This window comes from Hippopotamus amphibius, chromosome 17 (assembly GCF_030028045.1).
Source record: "Hippopotamus amphibius kiboko isolate mHipAmp2 chromosome 17, mHipAmp2.hap2, whole genome shotgun sequence".
NCBI classification, from domain to species: domain Eukaryota; kingdom Metazoa; phylum Chordata; class Mammalia; order Artiodactyla; family Hippopotamidae; genus Hippopotamus; species Hippopotamus amphibius.
In genome coordinates, this window is record NC_080202.1 from 17,520,598 (window position 1) to 17,532,471 (window position 11,874).

Consider the following 11,874-nt stretch of genomic DNA (forward strand, 5'->3'; position numbering starts at 1 on the left):
TCTTGCCGCCCTGGAATTCCACTTCTAAGTTAAAATATCAGCACTTAACCCCTTGCCAAAGGCCCTGCTTTCTAGGGAACTCTGCAGTCTGGCTCCTGGGTCTGCATTACATGGCCTCAGTGAATGTTGAACAAAAGAACAGATGCACGACATGTCGTGGCCATGGGGTTGGGGACTGGATAGGGGACAGGGATAGTACCAAATTCATCACAGGTTCTTCCCCTTTCTCTCTCCCCCTCCATTCATTAGGTCTAACCAGCCAGATCCTCTCTGCCTCCGTGCTGTATGTCAGAGGCTGTGGCCTCCCCCACTAACCTCTGTCCAGCACAAAAGAATCCACGCTCCTAGCCCTCCACTTACTAGGTATGTGATGCTGGTGAGGTACTCGGCCCCTCTGAGCTGGCTTCCGCATCTCTACAACGGGGATGAGAATGGTTTTACCACCCAGCACTGTTGGGATGCCTAACTGACACTTGGTGTTGTGCCTGGTTCAGAGTCGGGGGAGGGCATTGTTGAGGCTGCCTGTCCAACTCCAGCCCTGCTCTCTTTGGGGAAGCACCCCTCCTCCACTCTCAGTCTCTACTGGATAAATAGGGCCATCATCTACCCCACCCCATCCCCATATCTGCCACCAGACATGGGCCCATCAGCACATCTCAGTATTGACCACAAGTATTGGCTCAGGCCTGGGCATGAGACCTATGTCAAACCGGGCCCTGCAACAGTGCCCTGAAGTTTCTGGAATAAGGAAAGAGGTGCTTGCTCTTTGCTGAGATCCTCAGCCTGGAGCTACCAGAGGCCATTTTGACTATTTGGACATTGGAGAATGAAGTCAGTGCAGTGACGTCAAAAGAAAACAAAGCTGAGAGATGGAGCAGGACACAGACACCTGGTGGTGTCCTTGGAGCTCTGGTAACCACCGTGCCAGGTAACTCCTGGTATTTTTAGAAATTAATACGTACACAAAAATTTTCCTTTTTAGTTGTTTGAGCCAGTTTGAGTTTCTGTTACTTAAAACTGAAATGGTCCTAATACCATAAGTTCTCTATAAATGATCACTGCTGTTAATTGCAATTAATATTATTACAAGCACATTCTCAGGAGGATGCAGCCTTGGGGGTGCATAGGCCAGGTTCCCCCAGGGGTCACTGCTGCTCTCCACACATACTACCCTGGATATCAGCTCCCCTACCCTGGATATCAGCTCCCCGAGGGCGGGGCGTTCATGTTTGCTGCTGATATTCCCCAGGAGCCTGGTGTCTGCGCAGGGTAGGTGATTCACAGGCATCCACTGAATGAACAAATGAAGTTGGCCCATTGCCACCTAGCCCCCAAGCCCAGGTTCACATTTTGCCCTCTCTGCTTGTCCTCGGCTGACATCTGAACCCACTGGGGTGTCTGCCAGGAGTCTGTCTTGCAAACTGATCTCTTGTTTTCACAGTGTCCTTTCTAGGGCCTCATTCATCCCTTTATCAGTTCATGTACACAGTTTAAAATATCTGTATTAGAAGTGTACATTATGGACCACTATCTTAAACCAGTCGCAAAAATTAACTCAAAATGAATCAAAGACTTAAATGTAAGACCAGAAACCATCAAACTCTTAGAAGAAAACAAAGGGGAAAAGCTCTTTGACATGGGTCTTGGCAATGACTTTTTGGTTATCATACCTAAAGCACAAGCAACAAAATAAAAAATAAACAAGTGGGACTACATCAAACTAAAAAGCTTCTGCACAGCAAAAGAAATGATCAATAAAATGAAACCTAGGAAATGGGAAAAAATATTTGCAAACCATGTATCTGAAAAGGGATTAATATCCAAAATATATAAAGAGCTCCTGTAACTCAACAGCAAAATAGTAATAATAACAATGGTGATAGGGACTTCCCTGGTGGCGCAGGGGTTAAGAATCTGCTGCCCGTATACCTAGAGGAAACCATAATCCAAAAAGAAGCATGTACCCCAATGTTCATTGCAGCACTGTTGACAATAGCCAGGACATGGAAGCAACCAAAATGCCCATGAACAGATGAATGGATAAAGAAGATGTGGCACATATATACAATGGAATATTACTCAGCCATAAAAAGGAATGAAATGGAGCTGTACGTAATGAGGTGGATGGACCTAGAGGCTGTCATACAGAGCGAAGTAAGCCAGAAAGAGAAAAACAAATACCGTATGCTAACTCATATATATGGAATCTAAAAAAATGGTACCGGTGAACCCAGTGACAGGGCAAGAATAAAGATGCAGATGTAGAGAATGGACTTGAGGACACGGGGTTGGGAGAGGGTGAAGGGGAAGCTGGGACAAAGAGAGTAGCATAGACATATATACACTACCAACTGTAAAATAGGTAGCTAGTGGGAAGTTGCTGCATAACACAGGGAGATCAACTCGATGACGGGTGATGCTTTAGAGGGCCAGGACAGGGAGGGCGGGAGGGAGTCACGGGAGGGAAGCGATATGGGGATATATGTATAAATACAGCTGATTCACTTTGGTGTACGTCAAAAGCTGGCACAAGAGTGTAAAGCAATTATATTCCAATAAAGAACTTAAAAAAAAATCTGCCTGCCAATGCAGGGGACACAGGTTCGATCCTTGGACCAGGAAGATCCCACATGCGACGGAGCAACTAAGCCTGTGCACCACAGCTACTGAGCCCATGCGCCACAACTACTGAGGCCTGCATGCCTCGAGCCTGAGCTCTGCAACAAGAGAAGCCACCGCAATAAGAAGCCTGCGCACTGCAATGAAAAGTGGCCCCCACTCGCCACAACTAGAGAAAAGCAACGAAGACCCAAATGCAGCCCAAAGAAAAGTATAAAAAAAAAGATGATAATAATAATACAATTAAAAAACAGGCAAAGGACCTGAATAAACACTTTTCAAAGAAGGTATACGAGTGGTCAACAGGTAGATGAAAAGATGTTCAACATAACTAATCATTAGGGAAATGGAAATCAAAACCACAATGAGATCTCACCTCACATCTGTCAGAATGACTATCATCAAAAGACAAGAGATAACAAATACCGGTGCAGATGTGGAGAAAGGGGAACCCTTGTGCACTGTTGGTGGGAATGTAAATTTATCCACCCACTGTGGAAAACAGTATGGAAGTCCCTCAAAAAACTAAAGATAGAACCACCATATGATCCAGTAATTCCACTTCTGGGAATATATCTGAAGGAAATGAAAACACTATGTCAAAGAGATATCTTTACCCCCATGTTCAGAGCAGCATTATTTACAACAGCCAAGACATGCAAACAACCTAAGTGTCCATCAACAGATGAATGGATGAAGATGTTGTGGTATACACATACACACACACACACACACACACATATACACGCATGCAATGGAATATTATTCAGCCATACAAAAAGGAAATCCTGCCATTTGTGACAACACGGGTAGATCTTGAAGGCAATACGCTAGGTGAAATAGGTCAGACAGAAAGACAGATGCTGTATGATATCCTCATATATGGAACCTAAAACAAAAGAAAAGAAAAGGCCAAACTCACAGAAAAAGAGATTGGATTAGCGACTATCAGAGACGGAGGTGCTGAGGGGAGAAGGGAGAGGATGAAGTCCACTACAAGTACAAACTTCCAGTTACAAGAGACATAAGAACTAGGGATGTAATACACAACACGATGGCTATAGCTAACACTGCTGTATGGTATATTCGAAAGTTAAGAGAATAGATCCTTAGTACAATATTGTAAATCAACTGTACTTCAATTTTTTAAAAAAAGTAGATCCTAAGAGTCACAAGGAAGAAAACATTTTTTTTTTTGTCTTTTTATTGTACCTATATAAGATGACAGATACTAACTAAACTTATTGTGGTAATCATTTCACAGAACATGTAAGGTAAGTCATTATGCTGTATACCTTAAACTTAGTGCTGTATGTTAATTACATCTCAAAGAAACTGGATGTGTCAGGGGAAGGATCCGTTATGCTAAGTACCATGGAGAGATGCAAAAATGAACAATGCTTTGCCTGCCTTCAGGGAACTTCTATTCTAGTGGGGATGTATGTTGATAATTTTGGCACAATTAGGTTATTTTGGGCATTTGGATACTTTTCTGGTATTCTTCTACAGATCAGATAATGAAACCACCCTAAAGAGTGTATTTTGGTTTTAAGCTAAGTTGGAACTAACCTGTTAAGCTGTCTTCAAAGAAAAATCGACAACTTCCCTACCACCTCCTCTACTAGTTCACACCCCACTTGGTAAACTACGTTTTTCCCATCGTTCCTGTTACTGACATTCACATCCTATTCTCCACGATCAAGTCTTTATTGTTTTGTCCACAGGTTGACTCAAAAGATTAAAAGCCATGCAATAGCCTTTACATGACTATAATTGTTAAATGCCATTTACTGTAAACACCTCCTTTTAACAGAAGCTAGCTGCATTGGGGTATGTGTTTGGTCCCATTTTGTTGAATTGGATAAGATGTACCCTCAGGGCTCTGGGCCAGTTTCAGGGTCTGCATTCAGAAGGGCCCTGTGCTTGATGGTTTGATGCTTTGCTGTTGCTGTCTTAAAATTCTAAATAATTTTTGAACAAAATGTGCCACAATTATGTGGCCAGTCCTGAGCTCACGGCCTTGCTGCTAGAGGCCTGACTGATCTGAGAAACTCTCTCATGGGGCACCTTCCCTTGGGAGGAAAGCGGAGTCCTTAGGCAGGTCCTGAAATAGTCACAAAAAAAGTGATCGGTCGTGGACCTGAGTGATGATGACTTGTGAATGTGCCCCACGGGGTGATGTCAGGCTGGCCTGCTCCAAGTTCCTTCTTACACAGGGGCTGAAAGGTTGCTGAACCTTGGGCTGCATGAGGGAGGTGGGATTATCCTGATGAAAGCATCAGGGCTGAAAGATTTGCCCAAGGTCCAGTGCTTGTAAATGGCAGGTCCTGGATTCAAGTTCCGGTCACTGATTCCCAGACCCAAGCCCTCTCTGCTCCACCACCCTGCCTCCAGACCAGTGCCACACATGATGCAGCAGACCTGGGTTTGAGTTCTAGTCCTGCTCCCAATTTGCTGTGTGTCCTTTCAGGTGGGACTTGCCATCTCTGAACCACTTCCCCCGAGTCTGAGAGAGTGGATAAACTTTAGAAGTCCCTTTCAAATAGAATCACTTTGTAACTAATTAATAGAAAAGAGTTTCTTCCATAGAGAGATTCCAGCTAATAAAAGCAGAAGGAATGAAATATAATACCATTTTGCAGTCCCTAACAAATTAATTGTTTGAATGGTGGCTAAAATCACAAAAGAGAATCTGACACCATGGACCTCCTAATAGAAGATCTCAACACCACTTAATGAGGTATTCTTCCCAAAAAAGAAATCAAACTTGCATCTGATCAAACCTCTGCTTCTAACAATTTATAGGACAAAAGATAGAGGAACACATCCAACTAAACCAAAGGGCAGCAATCAGCAAAGTCCAGATGGAGTGAAATGCAATAAGATAGACAACTAGTTTCTTCTAACAAATAAAACAAAACACTAGGCCCAAAGAGACTCAAAAGACATACTGGCTGGGACTTCCTTGGTGGCGCAATGGATAAGATTGTGCCATCCAAATGCAGGTGGCCCGGCTTCAATCCCTGGTCAGGGAACTAGATCCCACATGCGAGCTGCAACTAAGAGTTTGCAAGCCACAACTAAGGAGCCCACCTGTCGCAACTAAGACCTGGAGCAATCAAATAAATAAATATATACTTAAACAAACAAAAAAAGACATGCTGACCAACTGTAATGCGGAAACCTTATCTGGATTGAAATTTAAACTGTGAAAAGATAACTATATCACAACTGGAAAGGTGAACACTGACTCTGATAATATTAGGAATTATTATTAATTTTGGGGGTGTGATCATGGTGTTATGATTATGGTTTAGTCTGTTTATTTGTAAGGAAGGGTCCTATTAGAGATACACACTGACGTATTTATGAATGAACTGATGTCATGCCTGGGATCTGCTTCAAAGTAACATAGGAAGAGGGATGTGGATGGGGAGGTAGGTTTGGATGAGGCAAGATGGGCCACGGGTTGATGATTGTCACAGCTGAGCGATAGGGATGTGTGGGCTGGTATATTATTGTCTCTGGTTTCATGTATAATTTTCAGTTTTTAAAAAGTCCCTCCAGCCCATGGGAGGGGTCAGTGGTGGCTGGGCTGAGGGTGGGGAAGGGGGGAGGGATGGCCATACCTTCTCAGAGCAGGGCTAGGAGCTAAGGGGACACCAGGTCCTGCCTCTCCCTGCCCACCTCCCACGGCCAGGCTAAGCCCTGCAACGTTGCAGTCACTCGTGCCCAGGCCCTAGACCTAAAGGGTGGTTTTCTTGGTGCTTAGATGAGCTCATAGAGTCAGACACTGTAATTGTAGAACCCTGGCCCCAGCCCACAAGCCAGCTCTGTCCTCCCCAGGGGAAACTAGTTTCATATTCCAGGCACATCCTCGGCCATGTCAGGCCATCCGGACGCCAGTCACCGTCAGGAGAAGATGCAGTCGCTGGTGGGATCTGGAAGGCATTCCCAGACATACTTCCTACATGCTGGTAGTGTGGCCAGGCCAGGACCTGAGAATCTGGAGGGTCAGAGGGCCGCTGTCAGGCCCACCACCCAATTTGCTGTATGACCTTGGCAAGACGCTTTCCCTCCCTGGGCCTTGGGTTCCCCATCAAAAAGGAAGCTGCTTCGTTGTTCCTCAGTGGACTGCTATTGATCTCCAGGATGGACAATTCTTCCTGGTTTGCATTCCCGGCCCCAGCCATGAAATGCCTGCAGCAGTCTCTGTAGCTGTGGCAACCAGAAAATGCCCCACACATTTCCAACCACTCTTGGGTTGCAAGCTACTATGGGTCTCTAAGGACCTCACCAAGCCCATAGTTCTGTGTTTCTGGAGAATTCAGGACAAACTGAGTAAGGGAGCGGCAGAAACGTGGTTGGGAGTGTTACAGAGAGATGATATTTGGGTGGATCTTGAAATACAACTAGGAGTTTGCAAATTGAGCAAGTGACGGGGGCTGGGTGGGGGTGGGGTGGGAAGCTGAGAACATTCTAGGTGGCAGGATCAGCCTGTGCAGGGCACAGAGGGATGACGGAGTGTTTGGAGAAGGGCAGCAGTTCCCTGCGGCCCCTGGAAAACCATGCAATGGAGATGGGACATCGACTTGTGGATGACAGGAATCAGCAAAGATTTTCAAGTGGGGGCAGAAGCACGTTTTTCCACCCTGGTCCCTCTGGAAGAAGAAACCACTGGATGCCTTTGTATGAATCAGGAGGCTGCCTCCCTCTTCCGTGGAAGAACTCATGGGTCAAAACTGCAGAGGATGCAATTCTGCAGCTGGGATTTCTTGCTCTGGTGGCAGCCGGGTGAGAGAGAGATTTGTGGGGGGGGTTTGGTTGCTTTTTTCTTTTTTGGCGGCACCACAAGGCATGTGGGATCTTAGTTCCCCGCCAAGGGATTGAACCCACACCCCCTGCTTTGGGAGCGCGGTGTCCTAACCACTGGACCGCAGGGGAAGTCCCGAAAGAGAGATTTGGAGGTGACAGTGGGGGAGGGGTTGCTCAAGCGTCTTAAATTATCAAAGAGGCCCACGGAGAGGAGCAAGGGAGTGTGTGTGAGTGTGTGAATGCGTGTGCACGTGTGTCTGCAGATGAGAGTACGTGTGTGCATGTGAGTGGGTGAACGCGTGTTCATCTCAGGAGAATGCAGCAGGCACCCCGTGGTGTGCAAACACTGACCTGGCCCTTGTCCTCATGGAGCGTGTAATCTAGTGGATCTAGTGGAGCAGAGAAAAATAGACAAGAAAGCAAAAGCCACATTCCAGAAACCAGATTGGGAGCCGGGGCCCTCCGCCCCGCTCTAGCCACAGGGCGGCCACGGGACCCCAGGGCAGCTGCTCAGAACCTCCTCCTGACTCTTGCGCCGAGTGACAAACAGGGCAGGAGCCCCCCGCCGCCTCCGGCCCCACGTTCCTGCTCCGAGTCCGCGCCTGCCCTGCCCGCCACTTGGCCCTCCAGAGCCATCTACAGAGCCATCTAGGTTCTTACCCCGGCCCAGTCCTGTTTTCCAGCCTTCCCATCAATTTTTGGAGCTCGTGTGGGTGTGTCTATCTCTGTTGTGGGTTTGGTTTTGGCTTTGAAAGAGCAAAGCCAGAGCAAGAGCGCTGTGAGCCCAGGCGAGGCTCTCAGGGAATCCCCTGTCCCGTGACCCTCGTGGAAGGGGATGCAGGTGCTGCTGGGCTTCCCGGAGCTGGACATCCCTCCCTGGCACACATCGTGTGCACCCACACACAGGTCCCCCAGCACACTCCCCCACGAGCCAGCCAGTGTGCGGAGCCCCGGCCGGCCTCACGGGGAGGAAATGCCAGCCGCGTTTCTCTAAGCCTCTCTCGGCCTCCCCAGGGACCCTCCGCCGCCCAGCACTTCCTCTGAGGCCGTGTCAGTGGTGCGGGCCTGGTCCGCCCCAGGCGGGCCTCCAGTGGGGGCCTGTGACTCAGGGCTCAGTCAGGCAGAGGCAGGATGTCGGCCCATTCACTGGGCCACGAGGAATCTCACTCTTCTATTTATAGGCAGCGCAACTGCTGGCCCAGCCTGGTGGGAGGAAGTGGCCGTGGCTGGCCAGTGAGGGCAATGGGAGCAGCGATTCCAGAATCAGGATGAAGCCAGGCCTCACCACCCCCTCCGCCTGCCTCGGGGGTTTCCAGACGAGGAGTCAACTGGGCTAGCTCTTCCATCCCAGAATGGTCAAGGCTGGGACAGGCCAGGAAATGAGCCCAGGGCCCACAAGCCCCACGAACTGAGCAAAAGGAGGCAGTAGACACTGGGTGGCTTGGCTTATCCTGAGCCTGGAAGGGTGGGCAGGGTGGGAAGAGGCCAAGTGAAGGGAGGACCGAGAGGCCAGGCATCCTGAAGTTTGGCCCCAGAGAATTCACCCTACTCTTCCCATGCTGGAGTCCCAACTTGCTTCACCAGTCAAAGACCCCTGCCCCAGCTACCATCTTGCCCCACGGCCAGGGTGGCATCTGGTTCTTAAGAAGTGAAAAACTATGAGCAGAGCCCCATCACATTCCCTTGTTCAGTCTCACAAAGCCTTGTAACATAGGTATCAATAAACCCATTTAACAGAAGTCAAAACTGAGGTTCAGGGTGGTTAAGTGCCTGGCTTTGAGTGTGTGCACAAAATGTGCAAAAGGGGGGCTTCGGTGCCCTGTCAGAGGATGCTGTGAGGAGTCAGCAAGCTTACATTGGCTGCTACTTGTCGCCATCTCCTTATGGTACATCATCCACGTGGTTTGTTTACTTTGTCCTCGGCTGAGGTTGCATATCTGATCACGTACTTCTGGTGGGAACCAATTTCTGGAACAGGAGACCCTGCCAACTGAGCCCACTGGGGCTGCTTCAGAGGAAACCAGCCAAGGGCCGCAACGGATACTGCAAATCTGCCCTCAGCCTCAGAGAATGTGCGAGGAGCCGTCACGCCTTCCTTTGTATCCCAGGGGGCCTCCCCCATCCTTGGTTCCTTCCTGAGGCTGGGATCTGGCCACTGGGGCTGCTGCGACGGCCTGCTGGCCATCCTCACTGCCCCAATGCACACTGCACCCCAAGGATGCTTGAAGCAGCTACAAGGGCTTCGTTGAAGAGCTCAGACCCTCGTCCCAAAGCCAGGCAGGATGGGAGCAAGGAATGGAGGGAGGAACCGGGTAGGGGGTATCAGGGTCAACAGGAGGTGGATGGCTTCTCACTGCCTTGACCCCAGAAGCAAGAGGGCCCCTTCCTGGCCCCGACTGCCTCATCTACCTCCCCAACCAAAGTTCTCACCCTTCTTTTCACCCCAGGCACATCTCATCCTAAGGTGATCAGCAAACCTCAGGGCCTTTTCTGCGTCTTGCAAACTTTGCAGCCTCTGACAGTCTCTGAATGTCACTGACTTTTTTCTTCCAAGCAGGACGCAATGAGGGCACACAGGATGGAAAAGGCATGGGGGCAGAGAGGATTGGTTCTGAGAGGTACGCTGAGCCTGAGGAGGAGTTAGGGTGAGGGGAAGAGGGTCCCCCAGGGTGAAGATCTTGGGGAAGGAAAGGAGGTAAGCCTTACAGAATGTGGAAGAATCTCTGGCTGGTTGAAGGTCTGAGGCTGAGTCCGGAGTGTGGTGTGGAAGTAGCAGGAGGCTGGACGGGTGGGCAGCTCTCTAGGGCCTGGGGCCAGGCTAAGCTTTCCTCTGAACACAAAACTGAAGGCAGCCAAGGGCTCCAGGCAGGATGCTGTTTAGTAAGCGCCCTCTGGCCTTGGGGGCTGAAGGGGTTGGAGGAGACAGGTAGGCAGCAGGTGGGCCAATGAGACACCAGGGCAGCCTTCCTGGTGAGAGATGAGAGTGGATGAACTTGGTAGGGGGAGGGCGGGGAGAGATGGGGGGCTGGGAGAGAGCAATGATGTGGGGTTGACTGGCCTTGCCGCCTCCCCCTACAGCCCACCGCATCCTGATGAGGGTCGGGGTGACCAGAATGGGGAGGGGAGGAGCCCCTGATGAGCCCCCGTCGGCTGCGCCAGCTGGATGGGTGCAGAAATGACATCACGTTCGTGTACTTAACACAAGGTAAACAGCGGTGGAAAAACCCGAGCACTCATTATCTAACTTGGTCGCTGGCTGCTGGCTCCTTAACAGCCGGTTTCCTGGGATTCTGCAGTTCTCCTGCAGGACGAGCCAGAACCAGGGGCTTCCCCTCCCCGGGCCTGGGGAGTGTGCCACGGGCCCCTTTGCCTGGGGCCTCTTCCTTTGACTCATTCCCTATTTGTTCAGGGAGCCTGATCATGGGCTAGCTATTTGAGCACAGTGGAGAGGAGAGCGAAAGCGAGGGGGGTGGTGGCGGGGGGTGGGGGTGGGGTTGATTCCAGCGACCAGCTGGGCTTGGGAGCCCAGGAGTACAGGGAGAAGTGGAGAGACTGGCAGGGGTAGGGGCTGTCATAAGCATTGAAGCATAAGCTGGATGTACCCGAAGGCACCTTGGAGAGCATCCGGTCTGACCCCTGGTGCTACAGATGGGTAAACTGAGGTCCAGAGAGGTCACATAACATACCTAGAGTCATATACCAGGAGAGAAGCAGGGGAGGGACTAAAATCCCAGTATCAGTGGTTCTTCCTGAAAGATTCACTGAGAGCTGGCCCACTCAAGGATAGAAAGAAAGGGACTTCCCTGGTGGGCCAATGGTGAAGACTCCATGCAGGGAACTAGACCCTGCACACCTCAACTAAAAGATCCCGCCTGCCACAACTAAGACCTGGCGCAGCCTTAAAAAAAGGAAGGAAGGAAGGAAGGAAGGAAAAAAGAAAAGTTAAAGCATGTAGCTTAGGCTCCCCTTTCCCTTCACCAGCCAGGCACACACATCAGTGGGCTCTCCAGAGGGTCAGAGACAGAGAGAGAAATGCCCTCTTGCTGGCCGGGGTCCAAGTACTTTCCCGTCATGCTCAGAACCCATCCCATAGTCTACATCTGGGGCCAGAGGAGAGCCTCCTCCTTGTGGAAGGAGCCAGGGGGGACCGCAGTGGCCAGGCAGCCTCAGGGTAGCCAGCCCTCTGCCATCACTCCCGGAGGCAGGGCTGGAAGCGCCTGGCCCCTCTCCACCCTCCCTCCATGGAAGGCGCCAGGGAGGGGGGAGCCTTTCAAAGAGCACAGAGGCCCAGCAGGTCTCTGCAGGCTGCTCCCACTCAGGGGGCCCCAGGCCCTTGCAAAGCACCATCCCCCCACCTCGCAAAAGATCTGGTGGATTTTGTTCTCTGCCTTAAACAACAGCAACAGAAACAAAGTATTCCTTTCTCTAATGTCAGTTGCG